General features: G+C 49.0%; 1 protein-coding gene across 2 annotated transcripts in view; it reads right to left on the bottom strand.

Annotated features, from left to right (window-relative positions):
* LOC8030117 overlaps positions 1–14,198 on the bottom strand; it is a 265,725-nt gene that overhangs the window by 127,478 nt on the left and 124,049 nt on the right. The gene's annotated exons all lie outside the window — the stretch shown is intronic.

Here is a 14,198-nt window from a genome sequence, read left to right as displayed (position 1 = left end):
CAGGTAGGTGGCTTCGCCAAGAAGTACCACGACCGGGTTCAGGCCGCTGATGGTGCCGTCGTTGTTACGAAACTGGATCTTCGCATGCACCTCGCCCAGCTTCTTTACCGTAATGCGGACCTGAAGCAGCACGAAAGCAGTTTGCGGAATCGGCGACTCAGGTTACAAGACAGTTTTAGGAAACCGTTGTTGCACATCCCATACGGTACGGTGGGTCCCTCCGTTACACACTGCGCATGTACGAGTCTTACGCAGTAGCACATGCGCAGCTCGTACCGGGGGGCCCGTCGTACAAAAACGTACTAAAACGTAGAAAGATGTACAAAAACAGTTCCCTAAAACTCCCTCTACTGTTGAAGGTGGTGGTGCTACGTTGCCCGGAACAGCGTCTCCGACTCGTATGTTTAGCGTCCTAATCCGTCCACGCATCGAAAGTTGCCTTAAAGTGGCAACAAATGACGTCACAAAAGCCGGAGTATCATGTTGTCAGATGGCGCGATCCTGGTGGTTAAACGTAGAAGTCCTGACAAAAAAGAAAAAGTAGAGCCCTTCCACTTTACGTAAAGATGGAGGACAGCGAAGGTGTTACCTTTACGACGTCTAGGACGATGCCTAGCAGACAACGTCTAGGACGACCTCGAGGACAACATCTTGGACGACCTCAAGGAGGACGCCTAGAGGAGATCTGGGACAATGTCTATGACGACCTCAAGGACAACGTCTAGGAAGACCTCAAGAACGACCTCGAGGACGACACCTAGGACGACCTCAGGGATGACGTCTATGACGACCTCAAGGATGAGATCTAGGACGACCTCAAGGATTACTTTTAGGGCGGCCTCGATGACAACGTCTAGGAGAACTTCTAGGACAACCTCGAGGACGACGTCTAGGAGAATTTCAAGGATGACCTAGGACGACCTAGAGGAGAACCTCAAGGACGACCTCAAGGACAACTGCTAGGACGACGCCTAGAGAAATTCAGCCTTTCCACTCAGGTGAAAACCAGAGTAGAGGGGCTGGAAAGGTTGCCGCCGTCTATAAGCGACGGCGGTAACCAGACAACCTGCAAGCCGGTTGTTTGATTGCCGCCGTCGCTCGTAGATGGCGGTAGCTGTCTGGAGTTTTGTGTCGACACGCCGCTTGTCCGCGGACCCGATACTGGGGAAACTAGCCCCTAACAACTCCGGTCTAAAAGAAAAAAAAAACAAAAAAACAGAGATTGCGAGTGTCGTCGTCATCGCGGCGTTTCGACTCCTGATAGCCGACGAAGCTTACGTGGGCTATCAAACTGGAGAGATACATGCAGCAAAACAGACGACTATCATGTCGACCACGTGACACCGCCGGCCACGTGACACGTGACGTCATAAGGCGGATGTCGAGGGACCGCTTTTGTGGACGCGGTCAAGACACCAGTCGGTGAGACGCGTTCCAGGCACCGTAGTGGCGATCAAAACGTTTTCGTTAATAGGGACCTTTAGCAACCTTTACCGCGGAACACGGTAACGGTTTGCTAAAAGTCCCTAATATCGAGACCTCCGTACCGGTTTCCTTTTGAATGCGGGTATTTCTCCCGCTGGTTAAAATAGTCGCAAGAAGGATTTCACAGTCACGTGACGTGCTCTGTGGTTACGAGATATGTAGTGGTCAAGGCAAATGGCTACTGGGAGTCCGTCCTCGCTTCGATCATTCGAGTCTGATTTTTGCGTGCAGTGAGAAGGTAAAAAGGCCTGAAATGCAAGTGAAATGAATCGCATTTGTACCCTGTAGATGCGGCGTGTAAAGTTATTTCTAGGGAAGGTCGTGTTAAGCGAGAGTCAAAGAGAACGACAGGCAAGGCCTACGTCTGCTGAGCGAAACTGGCAGGAACGCTGCTTACTTTTTCCCCACGGAGACAGTCACGTTAAAGCTCCTCTATCCTGGGAAAAGTGGCGCCATTCATTGTTGCGGAAATGCTCGAGACATGTGCCGCGCGTCACTTCTTGGAAGAACATGGCGTCTGAAATCTAGATCAGTGCTGCGCTGTGCCGCCATGATCTTCCCAAGGGCTGCACGTTGGGCGTGCCTCGTGCATCGACGCACCTTGTACTGCTTTTAAAACATGAAGGGGCTATGAGTCACGTGACCTCAAAACACCCCTTGCGGCTATTTTAGCCGCCGGGAGACAAACCCGTCTTTACCAGCAAACCGGTCCTAGCCCTATCCATAGTCGTCCCGTCGGGCCACAGGCACTGGTATGCAAGTACAGTTCCTCGATGTGGTATTCACTGGACGTCAGGCTTGAGCGCGGCGTTCACAGCGCATGCTCGGAACGGGGCATGCACTTACTCTCTAAGAACACCTAAAATCTCGGTGGCGTTAAATGCGCGTTGCAGAAGCGTTGTGAAAGGTCACTGGAAGCTCGCGCGCTCAGCAGCAACGGACTCTAGCATGGACGCCAGTGAACACAATCGATATAACCGATGCATCAAAAGTGGTTCCGAAGTAGCAACAAATAATTGCGTCACATGAGCTGGCGTATCATGTTGTGGCATGTCGCGGTTGTTTGTAGCATAGCCTCCTCGATACTCACAAAGCCTGGGAGGTTCGACGACGGAGCCATAGAGTGCCCGGTCGCAGATTTGGAACGCGAGGATCTGGTAGCACAGAGCATCGAAGAGCCACTTCTCGGGGTACCTGGACGTCAGCGCACAGCTTTCGAAGCGGCAAGGACCCGAAACACACTTTCAGGTCCTCGCGTCTCGCCGCAGCACCTCGCGGAAGCGGGGAGACACTGCGTTTCGGCGTCTCGCCGCAGCGGGACGCCAGTCACGTGGCTCTCCTCTCATTCGTTGTCGGTCGCTCCACCTTATCCATTTCGCCGGCCACTTCTCGTGGCGATCTGCCAGGCTTTGTCAGTATATAGTAGGCTATGGTTGCAGTAATGCTGGCGAAAAAGGCGAGCAGACGCAAAGTTGGCTGTCACCACGGCGCCTCGCAATTTGTCGCTGCGGGCGCAGCCGTAGACCGTCAAGCTGAGGGCCACCTGCAGCAAGCAGGAAAGGCCTCAGCCGCGTCCCTTTCTGCTATAGTGCGACCGCCAGGATCGCGACATGCAACAGAATAACAGGTCTCTGACGTCATCAGAAGAAAATCAAAGGAACCACAATCGAGGACGCGCTGTATTTAGGCAGCATAGTAAGAATATACGGCAAGCTTATGCTGTCAATATGTTATTTGGCGTGAAGTAGCAACACATAAACTAATGCATTGGATTCATGGCCAAGATGGCAGGAAATAAAACGATATTAAAGAAAGAGTGTTAATACCAGTTCTCAGTTAAACTCATTCCATGATAACCATTAAGGAAAATAACATTGCTAATGTAATTCTTTAGGGCGCTATATCCCCAACTGTGATTAAAGGTTTACAAAAAAATCGAGGTATTTGTATTTTTGTGGCTCGAACTAAGCGACGCCCGTTATGAACCCCAATAACTAAATATTATAACACCCCGATGTTAGCGGGAATTCTCTGTAAAAATAGTCACACCAAATCTCTGTGGCTTCCAGTTTTCAGGCCAAGACCCAGACTTTTGCCCGCGAAAAAAAAAGGGGAGAAACAATGCGGTTGACCAACGTGCAGACGTAAATCGTGAGCAGGGACTTGACCTGACACCCCTTTCCAGTATAAGAGACGTTTAAAAAAATGCAAGCCCTCCAGTAGCATGCTGCGTCGATTCTCCAAGAACACCGTATCTTGGGAACGCACCCTGAGCCAGGATTGGATGCGAGCGCATCGTCAGCGTCTGGCGTTTACTCGAGTCCAAACCACCAGGACGCGAGTGCGCCGTCATCGCTGGACGCTGACGCCGCTTTCGCCAGTCGAACGCTTCGCGTAGGAAGCGATACCCAAATATGGCGGCCGCCAGTGTTTCCAGAGGGACTCTTGAAAATAGCTGTTGCGACAAGAAAGAGGGCAATTAAGCATCGCTTAAGACATGTCAGCCGCGAGAGAATGCGAAGAGTAGAGTTAAAGCCACATAAAGACAAAGTCGGAAACCTGTTTAGTGCACATAAAAGTTAAACAATGAAGAAAGCATATAGACAAGCGGGGCAACCGTGATCTTCCATACCGTACCTCAAGAAAGAGCTCATTGTAGTTCCTGGTGTAACGCCTCCAGAGGACAGACACCTCCGACTTGTTCCCGTTGAACAGTCCAGCGACGGACGTGGCGGTGACCTCCACACCGTGCCAATGATTGTCTTTGTACGAAAAGATGGTGTCCACCAGCTTGATACCACGTGACGAGATGCTTGTCACGAAGAGCCTCAAAAATCTCGCCTGCATGTCTCGAATGATAGCTGTGTCTTTTGGCGTGAGTGAACACGGAGGTCTTCGGCGCGTGCTGTTTGTGGGCGTTCTGGTCGGGAGAGGCTGCGGTGGAGGGTGACCAGTGCCAACAGTCTCGTGGGTAGAATGTCCGGATGCTGTGCCTTCAGGCCCGCCACTCGGAGAAGTCTTATCAGGCTGTATACTCTCTGGAGACGTTCCGGTTTCGGGAGGCTCCGGTGAAGAAGGATGAGCGTCCTGGGTCGAATTTTCAGGTGAAACTCCCTCCCACTCGGTCGTGAACGATGACTCGGTCAAAGAACCCTGACCAGGTGATATCGTCCCATCACCCACTGGGCTATTTGAATCTGTCTGCTCAGTGCTGGCCCTTGACTCTGTCGGTTCCCAAGACCAGAGAGGAACTAACTTGTACTCCCGCGAACCCGGTGCAAGGCCGAACACGGTAGTCGATCTGCTAGTCATGTCTGTGATCGGGGACGTTTCGGGTTGGGAAGGCTTCGCTGTATCATTACCAGAAACATCAAGCCCAGGTGGAACTTCACTTTCGGTGAGCGTAGACGATGAGTCGCTCGAGGGAGTCTGCTCCTGTGATACCACCTCGCTAACCGTGGGATGTTCAGGCGGGAATGTCTTCTCAGGAGGTACCCGTTCGGTGACGGGCCAGCGCGTCGGTGTTGGCCATGACCAGAGAGGTACGAGCTTGTATTTTCGCGAACCCGGGGCAAGGCCGAACGGGGGAGTCGATGCGCCAATCACGTCTATGGGACTGGCTGTACTCGTCGCATCCTCATCACCCGTGGGGTGCTCAGGCGGGAATGTCTTCTCAGGAGGTACCCATTCGGTGTTGGGCCAGCGCGTCGGTGTTGGCCAAGACCAGAGAGGTACTAGCTTGTATTTTCGCGAACCCGGGGCAAGGCCGAACGGGGGAGTTGATGCGACAATCACGTCTATGGGACTGGCTGTACTCGTCGCATCCTCATCACCCGTGGGGTGCTCAGGCGGGAATGTCTTCTCAGGAGGTACCCATTCGGTGTTGGGCCAGCGCGTCGGTGTTGGCCAAGACCAGAGAGGTACTAGCTTGTATTTTCGCGAACCCGGGGCAAGGCCGAACGGGGGAGTTGATGCGACAATCACGTCTGTGGGACTGGCTGTACTCGTCGCATCCTCATCACCCGTGGAATGCTCAGGCGGGATTGTCTTCTCAGGAGATACCCATTCGGTGTTGGGCCAGCGCGTCGGTGTTGGCCAAGACCAGAGAGGTACAAGCTTGTATTTTCGCGAACCCGGGGCAAGGCCGAACGGGGGAGTCGATGCGCCAATCACGTCTGTGGGACTGGCTGTACTCGTCGCATCCTCACCAGTCATAGAATGTTCAGGCGGGAATGTCATGTCCGGGGGCTTTTTTGTGCTCAGCAGGCGCAAGTCGCATGCGTCTTTCGAGAGTCGATCTGCGCAAAGTAACTCTCCATTTCTGCACACGATCCTACCAGGCTCACACACGAACGTTCCGTAAACGCACTTCACGAAGCCACTCGTGCACTGAAGCATGACACCCTGGCCTGTCACTGGGTCAGCTAAAAAAAAGTACGGACAAAGGGAGATAGTCAGATCAAGTGCTAGCGGGAACAAGGGGAAAAAGGAGTCGTGTACAAATAAGGAGCAACAGTATTTGGTTTTGCGTTCAGAATAAGCATTTTACACGGGACATCATCTGCGTGCAATTCTTCTGAAAATTGTATTTCCTGCGCAGCCACTGCCCTTAACAAAAAACAAAAACAAAAAAAATGACACATGCAAAAAAAAAAAAAAAATTCGTACACGGAGAACATCAATATCATTTCAAAGCTGATTTCATTCCCCCCCCCCCCCCCCCCCCCCCCGTAAATACCAGACTAAAATCACAAAGATAAAACGGCGCTACGCTGAAAACAAAGCACACGTATACTTCGAAGAGCTCTGGCATTATTTGAAAGACGAGGAACTCACCGAAGATAACGGCTAAAGCGAGCGCTACAAATCTAGAATCCGGAGATAATCCAGCACCGAACATATTGCCGTTCCTTCACAAGTGTCGACAGCGTAGGCTAACCAGCTGTCTCTACACATATTAGCTCTATATAAGCAGGTGCGTAGTCACGTGACGACTGCAAGTATTGCGCAGGCGCGGACATAAAAAAAAAGTGTTGAAAGTGCCGAACGCCAGCAACTCGCTCGCGAAAAGTGTTCAAGTCAAAGTCAAGCTCAAGCCCAAGCCAAGGAAAGACTAAAGCCAAAGCCGGAGCCACACGCCAAGTACAGAAGAAGTTCGTGTAAGTATACAACCGCGCGGCAAGCTGTCGCAAGGCGAGGATAGCTAAGGCTTCGTTAGAATGATGCCTTTAGGCGTACCGTAACGCCCATTTGCCAGAGTTTAATGCGGGTTTAGGTCGCGATCCTGGCGGTTGGTTGCGGAAGTTCCGTGTCAACAAAAGTCCGGGGACTAGTCCCTGACGATGCACCTTTTCGGCGCTTGATCGAATCGTAGCGTCGGTTGCAAACGATCTTAAAGAAAAAAAAAAAAAAAAACAACGTAGTCTAATGTACTTGTCCTATATATCTTCCACGGTGGTTCGAAAGAATCCACAGATTGTCGATGCGTCTCTCCTGGTTTCATCTAGGCATGAATCTGTGAACGGGGAACTCCCGGAGAAGCTGCAGGTGTATTGTAACATCATCTGGACGGAACTGGTCAACATTGAGGCACAAAGAGAAGTTGGCTTCGATGCCTCCCGTCCTTTCTTGAGCTTCATAAAGGCAGGTCGTGGCGATTCTCATGCATTTTAGTGCCCTCTGAATAAGCCATACCTTGGGTTTCTTAAGCAGCAAGTGACTTTTCGCAACTCCAGCCCTTCACTGGCCCTCTAGCGGAAGAACGAAGAACCAGAGGAGTGGAGACAGCGGCGGAGGCCGTAGCGGGGATTGCAAGCCTTGGTGCTCGTCTCACCGCATGATTCTGGGCGGCATGTTCGTGCACCATGCCATTTTTTCGGGATGGTGCACCAACATCGGAATATTCCACCGCAGCAGTATATAAAATACAAAAAAAAAAAGGATTGATGAATGCATACAATCGAAATAAGGACTTACCGCATACTCATTACCGGCTAGAACGTCCGTGAGGTTATTTGCATCGCGATCATAATGGGCCGTCTAACGAGTCACCTCTAACAAGGAAAGATTTCGTCTAGACTATGCCACGGGCGGCAAGAATTCAATACCGCACCATTCTTACGCAAGTTCGATTAAAAATGCAAACAATTGAAAGGCACAAACGAAACAGGTGGTAAAAGCAGCAAATTGTTTTCACGAGGAAGCGTCGAGGAGTGTATACATGCACGTAAAGCACTCCTGAGAACAATCACCTCTTTCGGGTAAAAAATATTGAATACTAATATATTACACTATTACTATACTTATATAATGCTAATATTATACTAATATAATAATATATAATATAATTCCATATTATAATATAATATTGAATACTAATATATTACACTAATACTATACTATGTTAATATACTAATATTGAATACTATAATATATTGTATTACTTAAATTGACGCAATGCGTAAATGAACAAAAATATGATACTTATATGGTCAGACTGCCCATCCCCCCACCCCCTCTTCACAACACAAATTCAGCTAGGATTATGCAACAAACGTAAAAAAAAAAAATAGATATAGTTCCGCCGAAATACGTATTAAAAGGAAGAAGCGTCATAATCATGCTGCATAAAAAAAAAAAAAAAAAAAAAAAACTTGCCGGTGTATTCAGGTGGTTGATTTTTCACACACAGAAAGACAGGGCAGAACCACAATAAAATACATTGTATCCCCCCCCCCCCTAACCGCCGCCCTACAACCCCCCCCCCCCCCCCCCCCTTATTACCGCCCAAGGGCCAAATCGTGGACGCAAGGGGTAAGTTTAGTCCGCGTAATCACACGAAACCCTCAACGTGCTACGTACGTATGCCCAAAGATCAAAATAAGCGTACAACTCACGGCGTCGACAAAAGAAAGGCATTTCAGGTTAGCACAACAGGGCCCGAAAACACTCTTTTAATGATATATTCGTTGAGAAAAGCCGCCGCTCTTTAAAACAAAGAACGCATGGCGGCAGGTGGTCGTATCTCACGGATAAAAAGAGTAGCGACAACAGATTGAGAAGAGCCTTTGTTATGATTTAAACAAACTTTCAATAACCGCAACTCGAAATTTGATGATACAAAATAATATAAGATGTTAGGAGGAGAAAAAAAAAATATATGTATGTTTTTTTTTGTTTTTTGTTTTTTTAAATTACAAACTTGTTAAAAAAAATTATACGCACTGGCCCGGCTACTTTTTATTTTAATTTATCTATTTTTATTGACCTATTAAGTGTCAATGGCTCCCACATTCTTTTAAAAAAAAATAATATCGATTTTTCTGGTTCGATTTTGATGTATTCCTAATGAGTCATCAGAAATTAAAAAAAAAAAAAAAAAACTCAACGTGCAATGAGTTTTTATAGCCGTTTTCACAACAGGAACTCACTTGAGATTACGCATCGAATTTTGAAAATACTACATAGCATTCCTTAGAACGTTTTATGTGTAAACATATTGGGTACGTACCTGGAGGCTCAAAGAGCTCTCTTGGTAACTCGCAGAGTATCCTTGGCTGCGATACCGTGCGTGCAAAAACGCAAATGACGTACCGTTTTTTTTTTTTTTTTTGTGATCGTTAGTGCTAAATTTAAGAGACGTTCCTGGGTGTCGTTGCTGCTGTGAACTTCTTCGCGTCGAAAGCATTCGCACTAGATGCGGTGAAAAGTTTTATGGAGGCTCGATTCGGTGCTGGGCAAAACACGCGTCTCTCCGTTGGGCTTCCGATCGGCTCGTCATGATGAATCGTTGCCGACCGACTTTCCGTCAACGGCGACAGTTTTCTTTAATAGGAAGTTTTCGTAGACCGCGTTTCCCCCACCACTAAGCACTCCGCAACGAAGAAGCCGCTACTGCGCCTCCGAGGCGATGGCCTCATCGTCTGCAAATGCCTCCGCCTTCCCTCCTCACCACGCGAAAACGCAGCGCGTGCGCACTTGAGAGTCGCGACCGATCGCCGAGGTTTGGGTTAAACACCCTCTCCCATCTAGGCTCTTTATTCGGTGACGCATATCACGCGCTGTCTAATTGGCGGTAGAAGCGTCAGCGTTCATCTCACCCTCTTTCGAGTTGAGGAAAGGGGGTTGGGGGGGGGGGGGGGTGGGGCTCAGCTTTGACGCAACCTCTCGCCCATCTTACCCATCCTGCTTTTCGCGCGCCAACGGTTTTGTCCGTTTTGACCGCTGGGAGGTAACCAGTCTTGGGTTGTATCGCGATACTGTAATTCGTTACTCTTTGTGGTAACTTTTACCTCAACTCGATACATTTCCCTCGAGTAACTGTAACAATAACTTACATATTTTTAAAAAAAAAAGTAACTAAAAGTATCTGCAAGGTTACAGATCCCTATTTTGTGAGCACGCACTACAGTAAGTTCGACCATGTGCGAAGGTTGGGCCCCACATTAGACAGGACCAAATACAACAAGAACTCGAAACTTTTTTTCGTCGGAGCAAAGTGCCGGAGCAGACAACTAGACACACGCAAACATGCTGACGGAAGACTTTCTGTACTCCCTCTCTTGCGCGCGCTTGCTGTTTGATGTGGATTCGAGTGCGGGTGCGAGCGGGGCATGCCTATGCATTCAAACGCTGACACAGCGCTCGGCTGCGTCAAGCCAAGCGCTGCGTCAGAAACACGTCCAAATAATTCATGCCGATAGTTCACTGAAAGTATCCTTCCAGTGTGCTCGTAGTCCACTGGACTGCACTTGCAGTCTAATAAGTGTACACATGTAGCGTACTGACGGTGTACTTGCAATGTACTTGAAGTATAGAAGCAGTATGCTATAAGTGCAGTTTCTGTTTCGGAGCGCAGCTCTTAAGGCGCGACCACATTGGCGTCGCGAAGGCTTGCCGCGCTACGCGGGGCGCCGCCGGCTGCCGACCAAAACCAGTTTTCGCCGTCTGCGGCGCGACGTTCAGCGCCGCAAAGCCAACCGGTCCTTGCGCGGTTCAGAGCTCGCCGCTCGTCGCCGCAGAAGAGAGGAGCCAATGGGAGGTGGCGTAGATAGTGACGTTGCGATGTCATGGCAACGCTCAAGCCGGTTTTCAGTGCGCCTTTCACGTTCCGAAGGAACGTCTATAGTTTCGTTTCGTCTGCTATCCCTATTTCCCCCAATGCCTTTCTCAACGGAGCGGTTCCTCGAAACTGTGCGACTGTTTCCCTTTTTACATGACAAGACGCGGCGAGATTGCCTAGATAAGGACGCTAAGAACAACCGCTGGGAAATTATAGGAGAGGAATTCGAAATTACATGTGAGTTCCTCCGTGGCAGTTGTTGCATGTCGTCTGTGTTGTGACGGATGTCGTGTTGATTCGGTGACGCTCTCAAAAGTAGCCTTCATCTCTGGCGCGCCGCCGGGGCAGCAAAGCACTGACCTGGCCTTCGGTGTTTCGGTAGAACCAACTTGGCCGGACCCAAAACCTGCGCCTCCTTCCCTTCAGAGCGCGGCGACGTCGCAAGATCAACGAGCAGGCTAGGATAATCACATTCACGCCGAAAACCAGGTCATCATGGACACCTACCATGTAGGCAGCGAGTGCGGTTTCGATGCTGATACACGCGAAGGATGAGAGCCGAAACGGAAAAATCTAACGAAGAGCAGACGACAAAGGAGCGAAAAATCCGACAGGAGGCGCGCGCGCGATCGCAAGAGCCAGTGCTGTCACGTGACGGCCGCAAAACGGAGGCCAATGTGGACTCCTGCGTTGGGACGCCGGACGGCGGTGCCGCCCAGCGGCGCCGCCCAGCGGCGCCGTTTACGCTAGTGTGGTCAGGCAAGCCTTTAGGCCCACTTCAGACGGGGCAACTTTTCCAGAAATTTTGAGGTTGCTGGCGGGTTGTTCCCTAGCTTTCCCAAGATCGACGCGAATTGCTGAGATCGGGTCCGGCTCGAACGAGCGAGCAACTCGGAGCAATTCGAAGGCCCGCTTCAGACAGAGCAATTTCACCATAGAGTTATTACAATAAACGCTAGAGGCTCAGCTGGCGCTAGTGTCTATGGGACTTCCGGTTGCAAATTGAAGCAGACAGCATGCAGTCTACTTTTCCAGTCTTCCTGTGTATTCCTATGGGAAAACGCGCGTGAATTTTGTCTCGTCGGCGGAAAATAACATTAATAACTTTTGTTATTTCGGTTGTACCGGGTAGTATGTACCTTTATAAATATTGTGAAAGTGTAATTGCTTTAGTTACAGCATTTTTCCTTTACCACTGAACGATGTTAAACTTCGCTATATTTCAGGCCCAAACCTCTGTTCCATGGCAGGTATGTACAAACGAGCGACGATTCTAAGCAAAATAACGATCGAGAGGAATGTAGAGTGTGTTCAAAGTTCGTCAGCATTCCGTTGGTGCTTATATATTGCTAACATGCCTGTCCTCTCACTATATGAAAATGACCTCGTCGTGCATCTCTACGAGCGGTTAAAAAGAAAAAAGGACGTTCGAAACGTAAAGAATAAAGTACGTGGGCTACGAAAGGTGTGTTTTCTTATTATTTCCTATGTTGGGCAATTTTTATCGCGCACCTGTCCTCTGGCTCCCCCCTATTTGCAAAGATTTGGAGCGTGCGGGCGACGATTTGAACACAGAACAAGCATCTTCGCACATATTCATGAGCAGAAAGAATAAGGCAATACTTATTTATTGCAAATCGGACTATATTACGTGACTTTCAACTTATTTTGATCGTCTGCAAGCACAAGGACTTACTTACCCAGTGTTACTGCGTAGTTCTTGCCGCCTCTCTTGGTTTTCCACATCTCGTTCGTTCGTTTGACACGTATATCCCCCATGCTGGAAAGCGTCGACGCCGTGTTCGCGCTAACAGTGTCCGACAGTGCCCATAAATACACGTACGAAGCGGTTTTAACACCGTTTTTAATGCCGCGAATTTCAAATAAAAATGCTGTAACTGACCAATTATTTCATCTGCGTGACTGAGAAATGTTCCAATGTGCCTAGTACGTACAAATTATTCGTGATATTTGCTCTTATAATCGAGCGCAGAGAGAAAATGCACTCGCTTTTTCCCATAGAAATGCATTACCGGAAGTCAATTTCTGACTGCATGCTGTCTGCTTCAATTTGCAACAGCACACTAGCGCCAGCTGAGCCTCTAGCGTTTATTGTAATAACTCTATGAATTTCACCGAGCAACTTGACGTCGCAACACCAGCAACACGGGCCGTCCGCGTTCACACGCAGCAACCGAATTGCTACGACTTGCTATCATCATCATTCACTTTGAATTTTCTTGCACTATTTAGACGCCCAGCCACGCGCTAAAAACGTGTTTTTATATCTTTGAATGGCGTTGAGAATACTAGCTAATCTTTCTGAAAAGGTTTATCTCCAAAAACCAAAACCAAGTCTTTAGCTGTCATCATCACCACCACGGGGATGTCACATGAAAATATCGCGTCCCTAATTGGCTGCTGCCGCTTCAAACGGCTCAAAGTTGTTCGAGTTGCTCATCCGTTTCGCGCCGGACCCGATCTCGGCAATTCGTGTCGATCTAGGGAAAGCTAAGGAACAACCCGCCAGCAACCTCAAAATTGCTGAAAAAGTTGCCCTGTCTAAAGCGGGCCGAAGACATTTGAAACGGCTGCAGCTAATCAGGGACGCGATATTTTCACTTGACACCCCTGTGGTGGTGATGATGACAGCTATTTGGTTAGGGTTTGAAATGGGTCGTTTTTAAAAATAAACCAAAGATGAGTTAGTATTCTCCAACACCATTCAAAGATATAAAAACACATTTTTTAGCGCGTAGCTTTCCGTCTAAATAGTGTAAAAAAAATCTAATTTCATGATGATGATGGCACGTCGTACCAATTCGGTTGTTGCGTGTGAACGCGGGCGGCCCGTGTTGCTGGTGTTGCGACGTCAAGTTGCTGGACGAAATTGCTTCGTCTGAAGCGGGCCTTAGGCGCCCGATTCTGGCTTGAACGGCGTCGCCGTCGTCGTCGCCGTTGCCGTCGCCGTCGGCATAACCGTGAGGTAACGTGACCCCCCCTGAGATCACGCGACCCCCTGAGATAACGTGACCCCCCTGAGGTCACGTGACTCCCATGACGTCACGGGGGTCACCCCGTGAGGAGGGGTATATCCTTCCCTGTACCCTTCCCTTCTCCTCCTCAAGAGCTGCGCTCTAATTCTGCGTTACAGGGAGTTGTAAACGGCCTTCATTTTTTTTTATAAAAGTGTGAAATGAGTATGGTATTAGCACGTCTCCTAAGTACACTGTCAGTATGTTTTTAGTATGCTGACTCTGTACAGCTTTTTACCAAGGGAAACTCGAGATAGCATACTTTAGTGGACGGTTACGTATCGCCACCGCTGTGCCGAGGAAGTTCATGACTTAAAATGGATTCATCTTTTATTACACGAATGTCTAAAAGCAAGAACAAGCTCTCACGTCAAGCCCCTTAAAAGCAGCTGGTGGGAATAAAATATAAAGATACACAGAATACGCGAAGGACGAGCCACTATTTTATTCTAAATGACATAAGTACTCCAACCCCCCCCCCCCCCTCTTTCCACTTTTTACCCTCTCTGAGTCTATAGACCTTTTTCGTGTACTCTCGTCCCCAGCCATCGAATAGGCGTATCCGGTATGGGGGACGAAAAAATAATAAAACATTTCAGCCTGCAAATAGTAGAAAA

Source organism: Ixodes scapularis, unplaced genomic scaffold (assembly GCF_016920785.2).
Source record: "Ixodes scapularis isolate PalLabHiFi unplaced genomic scaffold, ASM1692078v2 PGA_scaffold11__112_contigs__length_91849675, whole genome shotgun sequence".
NCBI classification, from domain to species: Eukaryota; Metazoa; Arthropoda; class Arachnida; order Ixodida; family Ixodidae; genus Ixodes; species Ixodes scapularis.
This window is presented reverse-complemented; position numbering and strand designations above follow the sequence as displayed.